Genomic DNA, 15,667 nt, shown 5'->3' on the forward strand with positions numbered 1-15,667 from the left:
AGAACCAACAAGCGCCAACGTAATGTGTTTCATGAATGTGTGTTGTATAAAAATCTAAACTTAATTTTTTTTATCCTGCTCGTGGGCAAACAAGCATAAGCTAGATTTATACGCACTGATAGCACCGTCAAATCTATCATAAGGTACCGTTCTGTTTCAAACTACTCAATGTGCGACATTACTGTTGACTGAATTGCTGCCGAAAATATCAATAATATGAGCAGCAACATCGATTTTTACATTTGCCAGTAATACAGTTGACAGTAATGTCGCGCTGAAATATTCTTGCAATAATGCAGCCGACTGCACTGCTGCGGCAAACGTTATAAAGATCATTTTATCGATATTTTTATATTGTATTTGATGTCTCCTGCAGTAATGTAACGTTGCTCTGCACTAATATTTCTGCAGTAATAATCCGAACGTTAGGTACCATTACACGACCGTGTCTGGCATACATAACAGTCAAAATGTTATCAGGCACAGATGTGTTAGGGCTTGAAACTGGAAAACCTGCAGGGTATTGGGATGAATTTGCCCAGCAGCAGTGGGATAGATACTCTAGAGGCTCTATAGGAAACGCGAGACTTCCCATACTTGATTTTTAAGGTTCCGTACCCAAAGGGTAAAAGCGGGACCCTAGTACTAAGACTCCACTGTCCGTCTGTCTGTCACCAGGCTAAATCTCATTACCCGTGATAGCTAGACATTTGAAATTTTTACAGATGATGTATTTCTGTTGCCGCTATAACAACAAATACTAAAAAGTACGGAACCCTCGGTGGGCGAGTCCGACTCGCACTGGTCCGAATTTGTTTATCCTGCGTCTGTGGGAAACAGACATACCTGAAGCCTATGGACACTTGCAATATGAAACTTTATCATGCACATCGCAAATTTTAATAAAAGGATAAACATTAAGACTGAATTTGAAATAATAAGTACTCTTACTGTAATTAGGGTTCAGTACCCATAGGGTAAAAACGGGACCCTATTACTAAGACTCCGCTGTCCGTCTGTCCGTCTGTTTGTCACCAGGCTGTATCTCATGAACCGTGATAGCTAGACAGTTGAAATTTTCACAGATGATGTATTTCTGTTGCCGCTATAACAACAAATACTAAAAGTACGGAACCCTCGTTGCGCGAGTCCGATTCGCACTTGGCCGGTTTATTTCTTATGATTATACCTACAGTAAATCTACGCACACGTACTAAATTTTAGTTTAAATAGCATTTTATTTTTCTGTAACCGTGCATAGGTCTAATTGTAAAGTATTATACAAAAACACCTGCGAGAGTTTAAATTGCAGCTTCTTTGAAACAAAAGAACTTAGTCATTCTTACTGCACTCACAACTTGTTAAAACAAACGTAGTCTTCACGAGCTTCAAATAATTGTCATACTCTAATTAGACGGAGAAAACTTTAGCTTTAACGAGAACTTTAGACGTAGGTTTAATTTTTAACGTAGTTAGAAATTAGTAAAGCTTTAATGTTAGTTATGAATGCCTAAAACACACTGTTTTTTCTTATGTACCTATAAAGAATAATTGACAAAGTTTAGAAAAAAAGCAGCTGGCTGACAATATTAAGATAAGAATAAGATTTCAGTTATTGTATAATTATAGGTGTTACAGTAAAGTTACAAGAATTACCCCAGTGCTGTAAACCATATCTCAGGATAGATGATACTTGGCCATGATACGCACAGATTACCTATAATTGTTTTTTTTTTTGCGTTAGAAAGAACTCCGAAGAAGTGAGCGTGCAGTTTTTGTTTCATGCTCTTTAATTGTTAATAATAATGGAATTATCTAATCAATACAATCAATATTTATAATTTACTTCGAAATTTTACCGCAAACAAATGCCCAATTTGGAACCTCAAGCTTACTTTTGCGAAGTTCTTTATAATATTTTTTTTTTGCATTATAATGCAAAAAAAAAACAAGTGTTAGATGGTATCAGGGAATTTAAGGATAGATGGGATAGCACAAAATCAGCTTTTAGCAATATCTTTATGACAGCTATCAAGAAAACAATAGCTGTTTCCCCATTATCTATGCTTAAAACTTCTTCACCACCACACTGCTACCTGTTGCAAAATTGTAACCATCACCAATCGTTACCAGTGACATTTAAAATATCATTCATTCGTTTACCATATTCTCACGTAATAAATTCTGAGTTCAAAGTTGTTTTCCAATGTCATCGCAACCTGTCTTCAAACAATTTGGATTTATATTTCCCGACGATAAAAAAAAGAAAGTAAGGCCTATTATTTTATAACAACTTGATACGACATATGCCTATTTAAAGCCAGAATATCTCGCCAAATCAGGAAAAGGCTTATCAAAGTGTACATCTGGAGCATAGCGTTATACGGGTGTGAAACGTGGACAATGTCACAGAGGGACAGAGAAAGACTTGAAGCCTTTGAAATGTGGTGCTGGCGGCGGATGAAGAAGATTAGTTGGACCGAGAGAAAATCTAACGAGGAAGTTCTTAACCTTGTGCAGGAGAGGAGGTCCCTGTTGCAAATCATTGAGAGCAGAAGAGGGAAGATAGTTGGGCACCTGTTACGACACGACGAATTCAGGAGGTCTATTCTAATTTTAGAATTTGTTATGGTTTTGAATCAGTCATATCAAAATAAGATTAAAACCGTAACAAGCTGTGAAAGATAAATCAAGCTCCAGGTCTCTCAAGCGTACCAATAAGTGCGAGTGAAATGTTTTATGAGACGACTCGCGGCGGTAGCATGGTCGCGTTTTTATCGCCTGTCGTGTCATTCGTCACTTTCGCACTTAAGGGGCCCACTGACTATCAGTCCGCCGGACGATATCGGCCTGTCAGTTAAAACAAAAATTTGACAGTTCCGAACAACTGACAGGCCGAAATCGTCCGGCGGACTAATAGTCAGGGGATCCCTTTACATATCGCCGCTATACTTACTCAACCTCGTATCTGCAACACTCATTTGATGACAAAAACACCAGTATTCCGAATGAACGAAAAGCGACATTTCCATCAAATGATTGTTGCAGATATGAGGTTGAGTAAGTATAGCGACGATATTTGTTAGAACGTGAGGCATGGTAAAAGGCGATAAAAACGCGATCATGTATATACATACACACATTAGACAAATTGTAATCTTAAATTATATTTACAATTTTATGATTTTATTATTTATTATTAATTGTACTTTTATTATTTTTCAACAACTTTTGTAACAACAATTTATACCCTTTTTTGCACAAATAAACTATTCTATTCTATTCTATACAGACAGTGCATGTACACCTGTATAGGTAGAATCTTGGTGAAACAAACTCAAAATATTGTACCCAACACCTACTTATGTAACTCAATATTCATATACAAATAAATCATTCATTCATTCATTCATGCTACCACCGCTGATCGCATTTTCGTCAGCATCATCACCATGAGCTACCAACGGTAATTGGTGATGCTTTGACGTTACAAAATACTCGTAAAATAAAAATCATTGTCAAAGGTGTTGAAACTGAATCAGTCTCCTTTTCCTCACATTCGCAACGTAATCTTTCCTTATTGAATTTCCACACACAAGAAAGCCTACGCTTCAAAATCCTTTTAATTTCTATTCTTTTGAAACGCGAATACAAGCGAAATTACACGTGGAATTGGTTCTAAATAAGCACATACTTGTTGGGTTCTCACTTCAAACTGCGGCGCGGATTACAATATGCTAAGATAGATATGACATTTGTTTAGACTGTGTATGAGTTATATTTTTATTCATTTTCATTTTTTGTTTTAATCCTGTGTCGAAAGGTGGCAGTGAATTTACTGTGACTACAAAATTTACTATGACAATAACCCTCTATACACTCTATTATCTCTGATAGCACTTAGGCTCGGTAGCATTATTGGAATTCGAAACTTATCAATAAGTTTACTCAGCTCTGTTGATAATATTATTAAATCGTAAATGCCTTTGTGATGCACAAATAATATAGACTAACGAGTACTTTAAACCAATGGGTAAGGTATTGAAAATCATAGAGGTAGAAACAGAGCCTTTCTACCTTAGTAAAGCGGTTGGGTAAGTAATTACGATCTTCCACGATGATTTTCTAGTAAAATGTAGCTTACTTTGGGAATTTAGGTTGAGTATGGTAGGTCTGGTACCAAAAGAAAAAGGAACACGAAAGCATGGTCACCCAAAGACACGATGGGCAGACATATTTAGGAAACGTTGTGGAACAGTATGGAGAAGATTAGCTCAAGATAGAGACACATGGAGAACACTGGGGGAGGCCTACGCCAAAGAGGCAACTTCCATAATTAATGAAGAATAATTGTTTTAAGTATTTAAAATTAATGTTTAAGTATGTACTAGTAATTATTAAACTTATACTAATATTAATATAATATATTTCATACCTAGTTGTAATAGTGAAAATGGCTTTAATTTTAAAAGACTGTGATAAAAATAGATAATGAAATTGAAATAGAATGTTAAAAGAAATCTTTATATTTTATAAATAATACCTACTACTAGTCACTTACCTATGTTATACAATTCTATATTCTAAATACAATACAATAATGTGCAACTAGAATCTTTATGCATGCAAAGGAAATACAAAAAAAAAATGTACTTAATTATGGTGGAATAAAGGCTATTTTTATTTATTTTATTTTATTTTATTTATGGTAGGTACGTTACCATACTCAACCTAAATTCCCAAAGTAAGCTACATTTGTACAATAAGCAAGGAAAACGTTATATAAATAATATAATGACTTCTCATCGACCTAGTTACGTTTGGCTGCCAAGTGCCAAACCTGCAGACTCCTGGACACTTACATAATATAAGCATAGAGTAACTTATAATAGAGCGGTACTGTCATAGTAAATTTTGTAACCCCAGTAAATTCAATGCCATCTGTCGACACACTTTAAAACTAAAAATAAATATTTATAAAAATACGATAAAATGTATTTAAATATGGATAAATGATTTTTTTTATTTGCATTAATTATTTTTATGATTTTGACCCATGTTCTTTCACTGATACGCGTTAAAATTGTTAAATAACAAACGAAACCGTCAACGCCATCTATACGACTGTAGGCCAAAGCTAGTAGCGCCCTCTGAACGAGAATCAAATTTTCTTGATTTTAGAGGCACGTTTTTTCCTTAGACTGTATTCATCTATTACGGAGTTATATCTATCTTTGATATAAGTGATAGAGAGAATACTTGTATGAGCAACAACAAACGTAACCTAATTCCACCACGAAGTAAACTTTTGTTTAATTACACTCGAAAACAAAGGCGAAAATCCAGTAAATAAAATAAAGAAAACAACTATTAAAGCGGCAAACTCTATTGTTTCGTTTCGCCATTGAAAGGAACTAATTGAATAAAGGAGATGATCATCGTTGCAGAAAAGTTTAGCTGCACGGGCTCTCTCAAAACCAGAAGGTGATTTGACTTTATGGTGAAAGTTAAAACAGTAGTTTGTCTTCGTGACGAGGTGTAATTGAAGGAAAAGCTTTATTTTACGTCTTTAAAGATAAAGAAAGATAATTATTCAAGTAGGCATTTTTTTAAATAAATACTATTATATATATAGTCCTCCTCATCGGTTTCGATGACGGCGACCTCAGCAATTATGGATTACGCCTATTATGGGCTCGAATGTGGCTGGCCAGGCCGAAGTTGGTCTTAAAGACTATTGCAGGTGCTACAATAGAGTTGGCGAGACGCGTTATACGTATACGCGTACGAGGGCTTCGGTCTCTCTTTACGTTGTTGGCGTTTGACATCTAAGGTATTGAGGCGGTTTTCTTCAAATAATTTGATGCGGTTAATACTATTACAAAAGGTACAAAGGTACAAAACTAATTAAAAACTAAACTTAATTACTAAACATAAATATAAATATAAATATAAACTAAATGTGTACAAAACTACCTACTGAAACCCATCCCGGGCTGTCCCCGACGCAAACCTGCTCATCACGCCAGCTGCGATGCCGCGTTGGATTGCGATGGACAGCCTTTGCATCAGGAAGCCGGGTTCTTCCTCGGTGCGCGATTTTGACTCGCACTTGGCCGGTTTTTATTAATTAGAGTTTTATTTGTCACCTGACGAAATAAAAACCCTAAAAGGAAAAGCGAATCAAAAGTGTACCGTAACCTTATATCTTGATTTTGTGATAAAATAGACAATCGTTATATCGCTGACTGTACATTTAAATTCAATCCTTATCCTGCCTCTTTGGTGTAGTATGAGCTTTAAATGGTATGGTATCTGTATACTTGTCAAACAAGTATTCAAGCACACAAAAGAACTAAAAACGTAAGGTATGACATTTTATTTCTCATCTAATTCTCTTGATTAAGGGTCGGTTGCACCCATGCTACTATATAAAGTAGCCAAATCTCTATGTATGAAAAGTGTCCATTAAAAAAACAGTAATTAGGCGGCGCCACCATACACCGAAGTACTACCAAAAACAACCTACGTAATTTGGTCGGGTTATTTGTTGCCTTATATGGTTCATGTTATACTCATGTCCCAGAGCCTAACTAGCGCCACCGGAGAGATTAGGAACTATTATTTAAAGCTGAAAGCGGTCACTTTTGCAACAATTCTGCCATAAGAGATTGGCATCCTTTCTATACCATCCATAGGTTGCACCGTTTGTCATCGTTAAAGAGTTCGCTATAATTTTATTGTATGGAAAGTTTCATAGTAAACCGCCGGGTGACGTTCATGTGCAACTGGTACTAAGACATTCCAATTACAAAGTATGGAAAGTTTGCTTTAAAACACGCGATACTAATTATTTTTCATTAATTCCGCTGTGTATGGAGTTAAGTCATTTTGTTATAAAACAGGCAAACACAAAGGCTTTTCGCCCATCTGCTGCTGGCCGTTGGAACTAGTAACAAATAATGCAATTCGGATAAGTGGAAGACTGGTACAAAATTGTCTGAACTCAATCGAGAATTAGGTAATAATGCGATGTACATGGAAAATCTTAAGAAGTTGGCCTATAATAACTGTTTTACAGAATTTCACAAACCACACTTGACTGACTGATCAACGTCACTCAGCTGTGGACTAAGAAACTAGCCTTACAATTTAGCGAACGTGTTAACGGTGATAGACGGTTTGGTGCAACCGATCCTTATTATATTTTTTAATAAAGCAGGAGGAATAAAAAAAGCAGGACACTCTCATTCTACTATATCAATCACTGGTAAGATCATATCTTGAGTATGCTTCAGTAGCGTGGAACCCATACTACCAAATTTACGTAGATAAAATAGAAATGGTGCAGAAGAAATTTCTTCGCTTTCTGAATTTTAAAATAAAGAGTCCGCGTTGTTCATACGCTGATCTTTTGACCAAGTTTAACATGCTGTCTCTGGAGAACCGACGAGCCGTTGCTGACGCAGTGATGCTGCGCAATATCTGCGTAGCCGATATAGACTGCCCGCAGCTTCTCGCGGCCCTACAGTTTCGCACTCCGCAGAAGTTGACCAGGTCCAAACACTTATTTAGTTTACCGCTTACGCGTTCTAACGCAGGCAAACGGGCTCCTTTACATAGAATTTGCGACCACCACAACCAGCTACTTTGTAATGTAGATTTATTCTCATGCTCCCGTGCCTCATTCAAGGCTGCTGTCACAAAATTATATAAAAAATAGATAAGTAGTTTTAGATCATAACATTCATAAATCATAAATATGAATTTAATGTAGTTGTTGTAGTTAAAATAGTTAAGTGTTGCATGTTGCTAGGTTTATATTCTAATACCACTTATGTTCTCGGTGAGATATGCTTAAGGAAACAACATAATCTATAATAGTTATGTATATTCTGTCTATATTGTTCTTCACTTGTATGCTTCTGTTTTATCTCCTTGTAATAAAATAATAATAATAATACAGTTGCTCAAAAAGTGGTACTTTTTGTGGCTGCGTAGCGTGCGAGAAGCTCAATTTCTCGAACTAGTGCTTTTTACTTTTTAGTTCCAAACTATACTTTCGAAACGCAGTTAAAATGTAATTTAGCTTGAGCAGGTACTGGGGCCTCACTCGTTACTCCTCGGTGTCGTTGAGCAACCCGCGCCGGGCCCGCGGCGGCCGCGGCCGGGGCGCGCACGAGTATGAAGGTATCGCGGGCTGCGGCAGCTCAAGTATCTGGGCTGTATAGGTACTTTTGGTTTTGGTTTGGTTTGGTGGTATGATTCTACTAATGATATATTAATTTATTATTTTTTCGCAATTGTATTAAAAAACGTCGTTTACAACACGTGTGAAATGTCTTTTCACACTAGTTGTAAAATGTACTATTTTATGTTTCCAAAATACTTAGTCCCCGAGGCAAGTTCGGTTCTCCATACAAACGTCCGTAATAAGGGAGCGAAAAAAAATACTATATATTTTTTAATAGCATCATAAAAATAATAAAATATATTTTTGCTTAAAAAAGCTCTTTAATTTAAGTCAGTTATCGATTGACATATTTCAAAACGTTTCGAGAATAGTTTAACGATGATCTTAAAGCTAGTGTATTTTTTGGTATAAACTCAAAAAGTAAGAAGCAACTTAATTCAGCAAAATAACGAGCCCCTCCAGTTAGTTAATTTATCCATGAGTTAATCGGAGGGTTAAATCAAAGGCGGAAGCAGAGAGCGGGTTCATTAGTTTAGAGATCAGATACGGACACCTTTACCTGAAGGGTTAGGTAAGGCCACGTATTATATGGAGCGACAAAAAGTTGTTTTAACTTTTCATATGTGTGTAAGTGGTCAAAAATCGCGAATCAAACCTCGGTTGCGCTATAGAGCAGAAAAAATCGTACTTGAAAAAAATTGCAAAATGTTGATTTAAAATTCGGATTCTTATCGTACTCAGAGAGGAGGTTAAATAAGATCCATCCAATAAGAAACTCATAGACAAATAGTTTGAAAATCTAATTTAGCAACTAGCACGACATACAACGGTACCCGTTCTATGTGTGTAAAGTAGGTATACATTATATAGTATATATGTATTATGTACATTAGTGCATAGTCGTTGGACTTAAAACAGGAATATTCATTTCCGTAAAATAATATATCATAGGTCTGTCAGATTAGATCTAAATGGCTACCATGAGTTGACATTTGACGTTTACGCTACCGACTGCGTGAACTCGATCGTAGTCCATCTCGCTCGCATTGATGTATTGGTGCGTGTATGAAATAGTTCAAAACGCATTAAAATAACCGAAAGGAAGAAACAAGAGTCAAAGTAAGATATTTTATAAAATTTAACTAGATATTTTTACAAAATCCACTATAGGTATAGTATGCGGTCTATCTACTGAGCTCGTTCACTTACCTGTACTGACAATGGCATTCTGTTAAACAAAAGCCATTATTTCTTTTGTGCCTGAGCGCGTGGCCTTTGTGCCTGTTCGCGTGGCTATTGTGTGGGAGCCTCAGGCACAAAGGCCACGCGCTCAGGCACAAAAGACATAATGGCTTTTGTTTAACATAATGCCATTGTTAGTACGTAAGTGAACGAGCTCAGTAGAGATAGCGTTAACTATACGTTATATCTCAGTTGATTGAATTTTAAACAGGATTCAAAGATAAGAATGCAGCCTTAACCTGAAGCAGAGGAGATAATTTATCTCCTCGCTGTTGCCCAATTTATAGCCAAGAGAACGCTCGTAAACATTGGGAAAGAAATTATAACCGAGCTAAATAAAGGGTTTCATTATAGGGCGGTGTTACTTCAGGATTTCAGGCTGTAAGTCTCAGATGAAATACAAAATACTTTGTGACGAATACTGCGCAGTAACCACTGTACAACCGTTGTACCAAAGATAGATATAACTCCGTAATAGATGGATACAGTCTAAGGAAAAAACGTGCCTCGAAAATCAAGAAAATTTGATTCTCGTTCAGAGGGCGCTACTAGCTTTGGCCGACTGTCGTATAGATGGTATTGACGGTTTCGTTTGTTATTTAACAATTTTAACGCATATCAGTGAAAGAACATGGGTCAAAATCATAAAAATAATTAATGCAAGTAAAAAAAATTATTTATCCATATTTAAATACATTTTATCGTATTTTTATAAATCTTCATTTTCAGTTTTAAAGTGTGTCGACAGATGGCAGTGAATTTACTGGGGTTACAAAATTTACTATGACAGTACCGCTCTAGTGTATAAGTTACTCTATGGTTGTACAGTCCGTTAACTCTCAGAATGACCTTCGGATTTTAGAAAGATACATCGGGTATCGGCGATAACACGCGAAGGTGATACTGCTGTTCTGCTTTCTTATTAACTCACAAAAAGTTTTAAACTTACCGCAAAAAGTTAAGGATACCTATTGTCTCAGTGTAAAATAAGCCCTAATTTAATGACAATAATTATACTTAATATTCGGTTAATGACAATATTGCGATTTGACTTTTTGTCATAATCTAAATAAAATAGAATCAGAATTTGAAATTCGAAAACAAATTTTAAATTATATAGAGTTGATAATACCAGTCACATATTTCAATTCATATGGTAAAAATATACAATTGGAAAATTGTGATATTATCGTTAATTTATGGTGGTATTAACTACTCTTATACAGTTTAGGGCTGAAAAGACGACTTTTTTTTTATACTACGTCGGTGGCAAACAAGCATATAGCCCGCCTGATGTTAAGCAGTCTCCGTAGCCTATGTACGCCTGCAACTCCAAAGGAGTTACATGCGCATTGCCGACCCTAACACCCTCTCCCTCGTTGAGCTCTGGCAACCTTACTCACCGGCAGGAACACAACACTACGACTGCACTCTTTGGGTATTGTATTGAAACTAAATCAGTAAGAGACTCGTCATTTTCAATTACGCGAATACATTCAATTTTACGTCATTACATACGTCATTTTGAGAGTTAACGGACTGTAATTACTACTATCGTGTTAGACACGATATTCTCGTAGTTTCATTATTTTTCTATTTTCAGGTAGTTCAGTGTTATTTACCCATATTCCATTGACGTTTTGCTCATCCGTAACCTCAGCTGGTGAAACCCAGTTGAAACGTTGAATAAGGTAAAAACCGGCCAAGTGCGAGTCGGACTCGCGTACGAAGGGTTCCGTACCATAACGCAAAAAAACGGCATAAAAATCACGTTTGTTGTAGGGGAGCCCCACTTAAATATTTATTTTATTCTGTTTTTAGTATTTGTTGTTATAGCAGCAACAGATAAATCAAAATAAAATCCAGTACTTCTTACCAATCTCGAAACTAGCTATGTACAGAAACGGTCCTTACTGTAGATGCGTCATCATAGCGAACGAACTACCCGAAATATTGAAACAGGAAAGTAATGACAAAATATTTAAAAATAAGTTAAAAATGCTGCTCACCGATAAGTCTTACTATTCAATTGACGAATTTTTAAATGATGACACTTTATTGAAATGGAATCCGTTAAGTTAAATACAGTAGGAATGAATATGATTATGTAAATATTAAAAAATAATTATAATAACAGATTATGACATCGCATTGTATACCTTCTTAATTTAATTAATATTGTTTTGACATACCTTTGCTTTGCATGAACTATCTTAGCTTTAAATTATATTAATTATTTTGATTTTTGCTAGAATTGTAAGTACCTAATGTACCTATATATCTGTTAGCATTTTGTGCCCTATCAGGGTGTCATGTACCAACTACCTGTAACTAATATCTTTTGAATAAATAAATAAATAAAATATAGATATATGTGAAAATTTCAAATGTCACGGTTAATGAGATACAGCCTGGTGACAGTCGGACAGACAGACAGACAGATGGACAGCGGAGTCTTAGTAATAGAATAGAGTAACTTATACTAGAGCGGTACTGTCATAGTAAATTTTGTAACCCCAGTAAATTCACTGCCATCTGTCGACACACTTTAAAACTAAAAATAAATATTTATAAAAATACGATAAAATCTATTTAAATATAGATAAATGATTTTTTTATTTGCATTAATTATTTTTATGATTTTGACCCATGTTCTTTCACTGATATGCGTTAAAATTGTTAAATAACAAACGAAACCGTCAACGCTATCTATACGACAGTTGGCCAAAGCTAGTAGCGCCCTCTGAACGAGAATCAAATTTTCTTGATTTTCGAGGCACGTTTTTTCCTTAGACTGTATCCATCTATTACGGAGTTATATCTATCTTTGGTAATAGGGTCCCGTATTTACCCTTTGGGTACTATTGAAATTATGTCACCTTAGGCCCGTTATACTGAATATAATATTGAAAATTCTGAGAACTATCTGTATTGACAACAAATGTAGCAAGCAGCGCCATTGCGGCGCGCATTGAGGTCAAATGGTATCATCAGCGAGGCGGCCTGCAGAAATCTACTGATAGTGAAAATGGTCCATATTACCGGTACATTTGCATTTTAAAATATTCTTTAACTTAACGTTACCACAGAATAAGTAATAGTATACAGAACGGCCACGCACCGCCCCGCCCCGATTAGAATTACCTCGCCCCGCGACAGTGTATCGCGTATGCGAGTGTATCATTATTATCAAGAAATTTAAAAATTAATCGGAATTTTCAACATTTTATTTAAATTTTCTTCCTTTGAAGAAACATTTACGTTTTAATATGGTTTATTTCAAATAACCATAATTCTAAACTCTATCATGGATACTTAATATTATAAATTTCATATTCATCTTCCTACAGCCTTAAGCCCGCAGCTCCTTTTCCTTTGACATGGAAAGTTGCTCGAAGTTATAATATTAAACCTTTGAACGTATCGTACATGATCACGGAATAAATAATTATAGGTACTACCGTACAGAACGGAAACTTCCTACATCTTTGACAGCGGTTTAGGGTCGAATCAAGTTGTTCCTTTCTAATATATGGCGCTATCCCTTTCGGCTATTTAGGGTTGTCAAAATTCAAGTCATTATCTTATCAGCTGTGGTCGTGCATGCAAAGGGACGTCAAGCTGTGACAACCCTTATAATTATTATTGCTCCGAGCAATTAGACAATACAGCAAATTCAACTTTCAATCAAGAGAGCATTTACCCGCTGGCGTGGTGAAAATATATCTACAAGCCTCTAAGACACTGAAAATAAGGTCGTGTCAATATATTTTTTGAACGTTTGAATCCGAGACCTCCGGATTGAAAGTCGCACGCTCTTACCGCTAGGCCACCAGCGCCGCAGCAGCAGCAGCAGGAAATAAAATACCTATTACGCTAAAATAAAATTTCGAGCACGATGCGCAATTTCCGTATTTTTTAAATTGAAATAAAGTGCATTTCACGAATTGGATTCACAAGCCGTCGCGTCGCCAACCGTGTGGCACGCCTTTTGCGAAGATTTTCTTTCCCAATTGAAAACTTGTTGCCGCAAGCCCGGAACAAATCCGATTCCATCCGATTTCAACGTGGAACGCAAATATGATAATATTAGGTAAACACGGATGCACGGACCATGTGTTGGAAGTAGACGTAGGAAGTGCTCGTATTGCGCGTCTCAGTTTTTAGTACTATTAACATTAAATAATTTCACGGTTTACCGAAACCTCCGAAACAATTTTTTATACCACGTCGGTGGCAATCAAGCATACGGCCCGCCTGATGGTAAGCAGTTACCATAGCCTATGGACGCCTGCAACACCAGAGATATTACACGCGCGTTGCCGACCGAAACCTGTACACTCCTTTTTTGAAGAACCCCATACTGTAGCCCCTCGGGAAAACCTCGGCAGGGAGCTCATTCCACAGCCAAATCGTCCGCGGGAGGAAATTCCTCTTAAACCGCACAGTACGCGACCATTTAGGTGCTAGGGTATGAGGATGAACACCCTGCCGATAGCGAGCGGTGCGGTGATAGAAAGCGGCCGTTGGCATCATTTCAAACATGTCGCGCGAGTGACTAAAACAAGTGAGTCTATAGTATAGTGAGTGTTTATTTATTTATTTATACCGTGAAATTATTTTATCTCAGTTTTTAGGGTTTCGTACCCAAAAACGGTAAAAACGGGACCCTATTACTAATACTTCTCTGTCCGTCTGTCTGTCACCAGGCTGTATCTCATGAACCGTGATAGCTAGTTGAAATTTTTAGATGATGTATTTGTATGTGAATACTAAAAAGTACGGAACCCTCAGTGGGTGAGTCCGACTCGCAATTGTCCGGTTTTCGTGTTGCCGTTTGGATGGTGACCACAAGCACCGTTAATTTTATACTCTGATTTGTAATTAGATTCCAATAAACTAACCTCTTTTTCTCTTTTCCATATGTTTTGAGAAACTAAACAACGCTAAAAGGATATATCTATATTTATTTTAAATGCTAGAGTATGCAAAAGGGAAATTTGAGTTTACTTCTTTACATATTTTCCATTATTACGAAAGAAAAAGGATCTGAGTGAGGTTAGTTTTTTGGAATCTAATTACAAATCAGAGTATAATGCTCTAAACTCTGTTCAGCCACGTTCGCTTCCAATCAAAGCATTCAAACTCTCGGATGTTGCTGCAGTTGTTATTTCTACGCCATCGGTAATTAATTGTAGATTTTCACCAGAGCTTAAAAGTACTGAGGTAGTTACCTCATCGTTCATCAATCGTGATCTCATTGTCGATATGAAATATCGACACGCTTGGTTGTCATAGGTACTATTGAGGTTGCTTGCGGCATCTAGTCTCATCTATGGTCTACGGATGGTTAGATGCAGTCAATATTGCATAGCCATTTCAACTCGTTTGAACGAGGATCTGAAGGTTGATTGCTTTTTACCGTTCTCAAGTCACTCCCTCCTCCTCCTTGCGTCGTATTCCTCAGTGACCTCCCTTTTGTATCACTTTCTCTCTTACGATCTTTCTCCATCTGCTTCTCTCTTCAATCACTCTCTCAAGTCACTATAGTCAGGTATTTTCATTGAAACCAAGTCCAAAGCCTGAAGCATTATTTCCTTAATACCATTCTAATTTCGGATTCAGACTACACCAGCGTTACTGCTGCAGTATTGCAGCGCGACATTACTGCCGACTGCTTTACTGACGTACCTGAATGACAAATTTAATACCTATATCAAAATCGATGTTGCTGCCCAGAATTTTAACATTTCCGGCAGCAATGCTGCAGTCGGCAGGTTCCTTAAAACTTGAACCCCATACAAACTTTCATCCCCTTTTTAACCCCCTTAGGGGTTGAATTTCTCAAAATCGCTTCTTATCTCTTGTACACATTATAAATGTAACCTGGTGTGCAAATTTCAACTTTCTAGCTTTTGTAGTTTCGCCTCTGCGTTGATAAATCAGTCAGTCAGGACACGTGCATTTATATATATAGATAATTGATGTACGGTTACAGACTTGAATTGTTGATCCATCTAAGGTTCAAGCTAATTTCGTTGTCAATACTTACGGTATGAAATTTCCAAAGTAAACCCTAAATGGCTCATAATCGCACTTAAACTATCGTGAGACATATTTCAAAATATTTTTACTCACTATTATTTTTAGTCGCTTTTGGTGACATGTTTCGGATTATTTGGGAATCCTTCCTCAGGCACGATGATCTAAATATTCTAAATGGCTCAACAA

The sequence above is a fragment of the Cydia strobilella genome, chromosome 8 (assembly GCF_947568885.1).
Source record: "Cydia strobilella chromosome 8, ilCydStro3.1, whole genome shotgun sequence".
In the NCBI taxonomy this organism is placed as follows: Eukaryota; Metazoa; Arthropoda; class Insecta; order Lepidoptera; family Tortricidae; genus Cydia; species Cydia strobilella.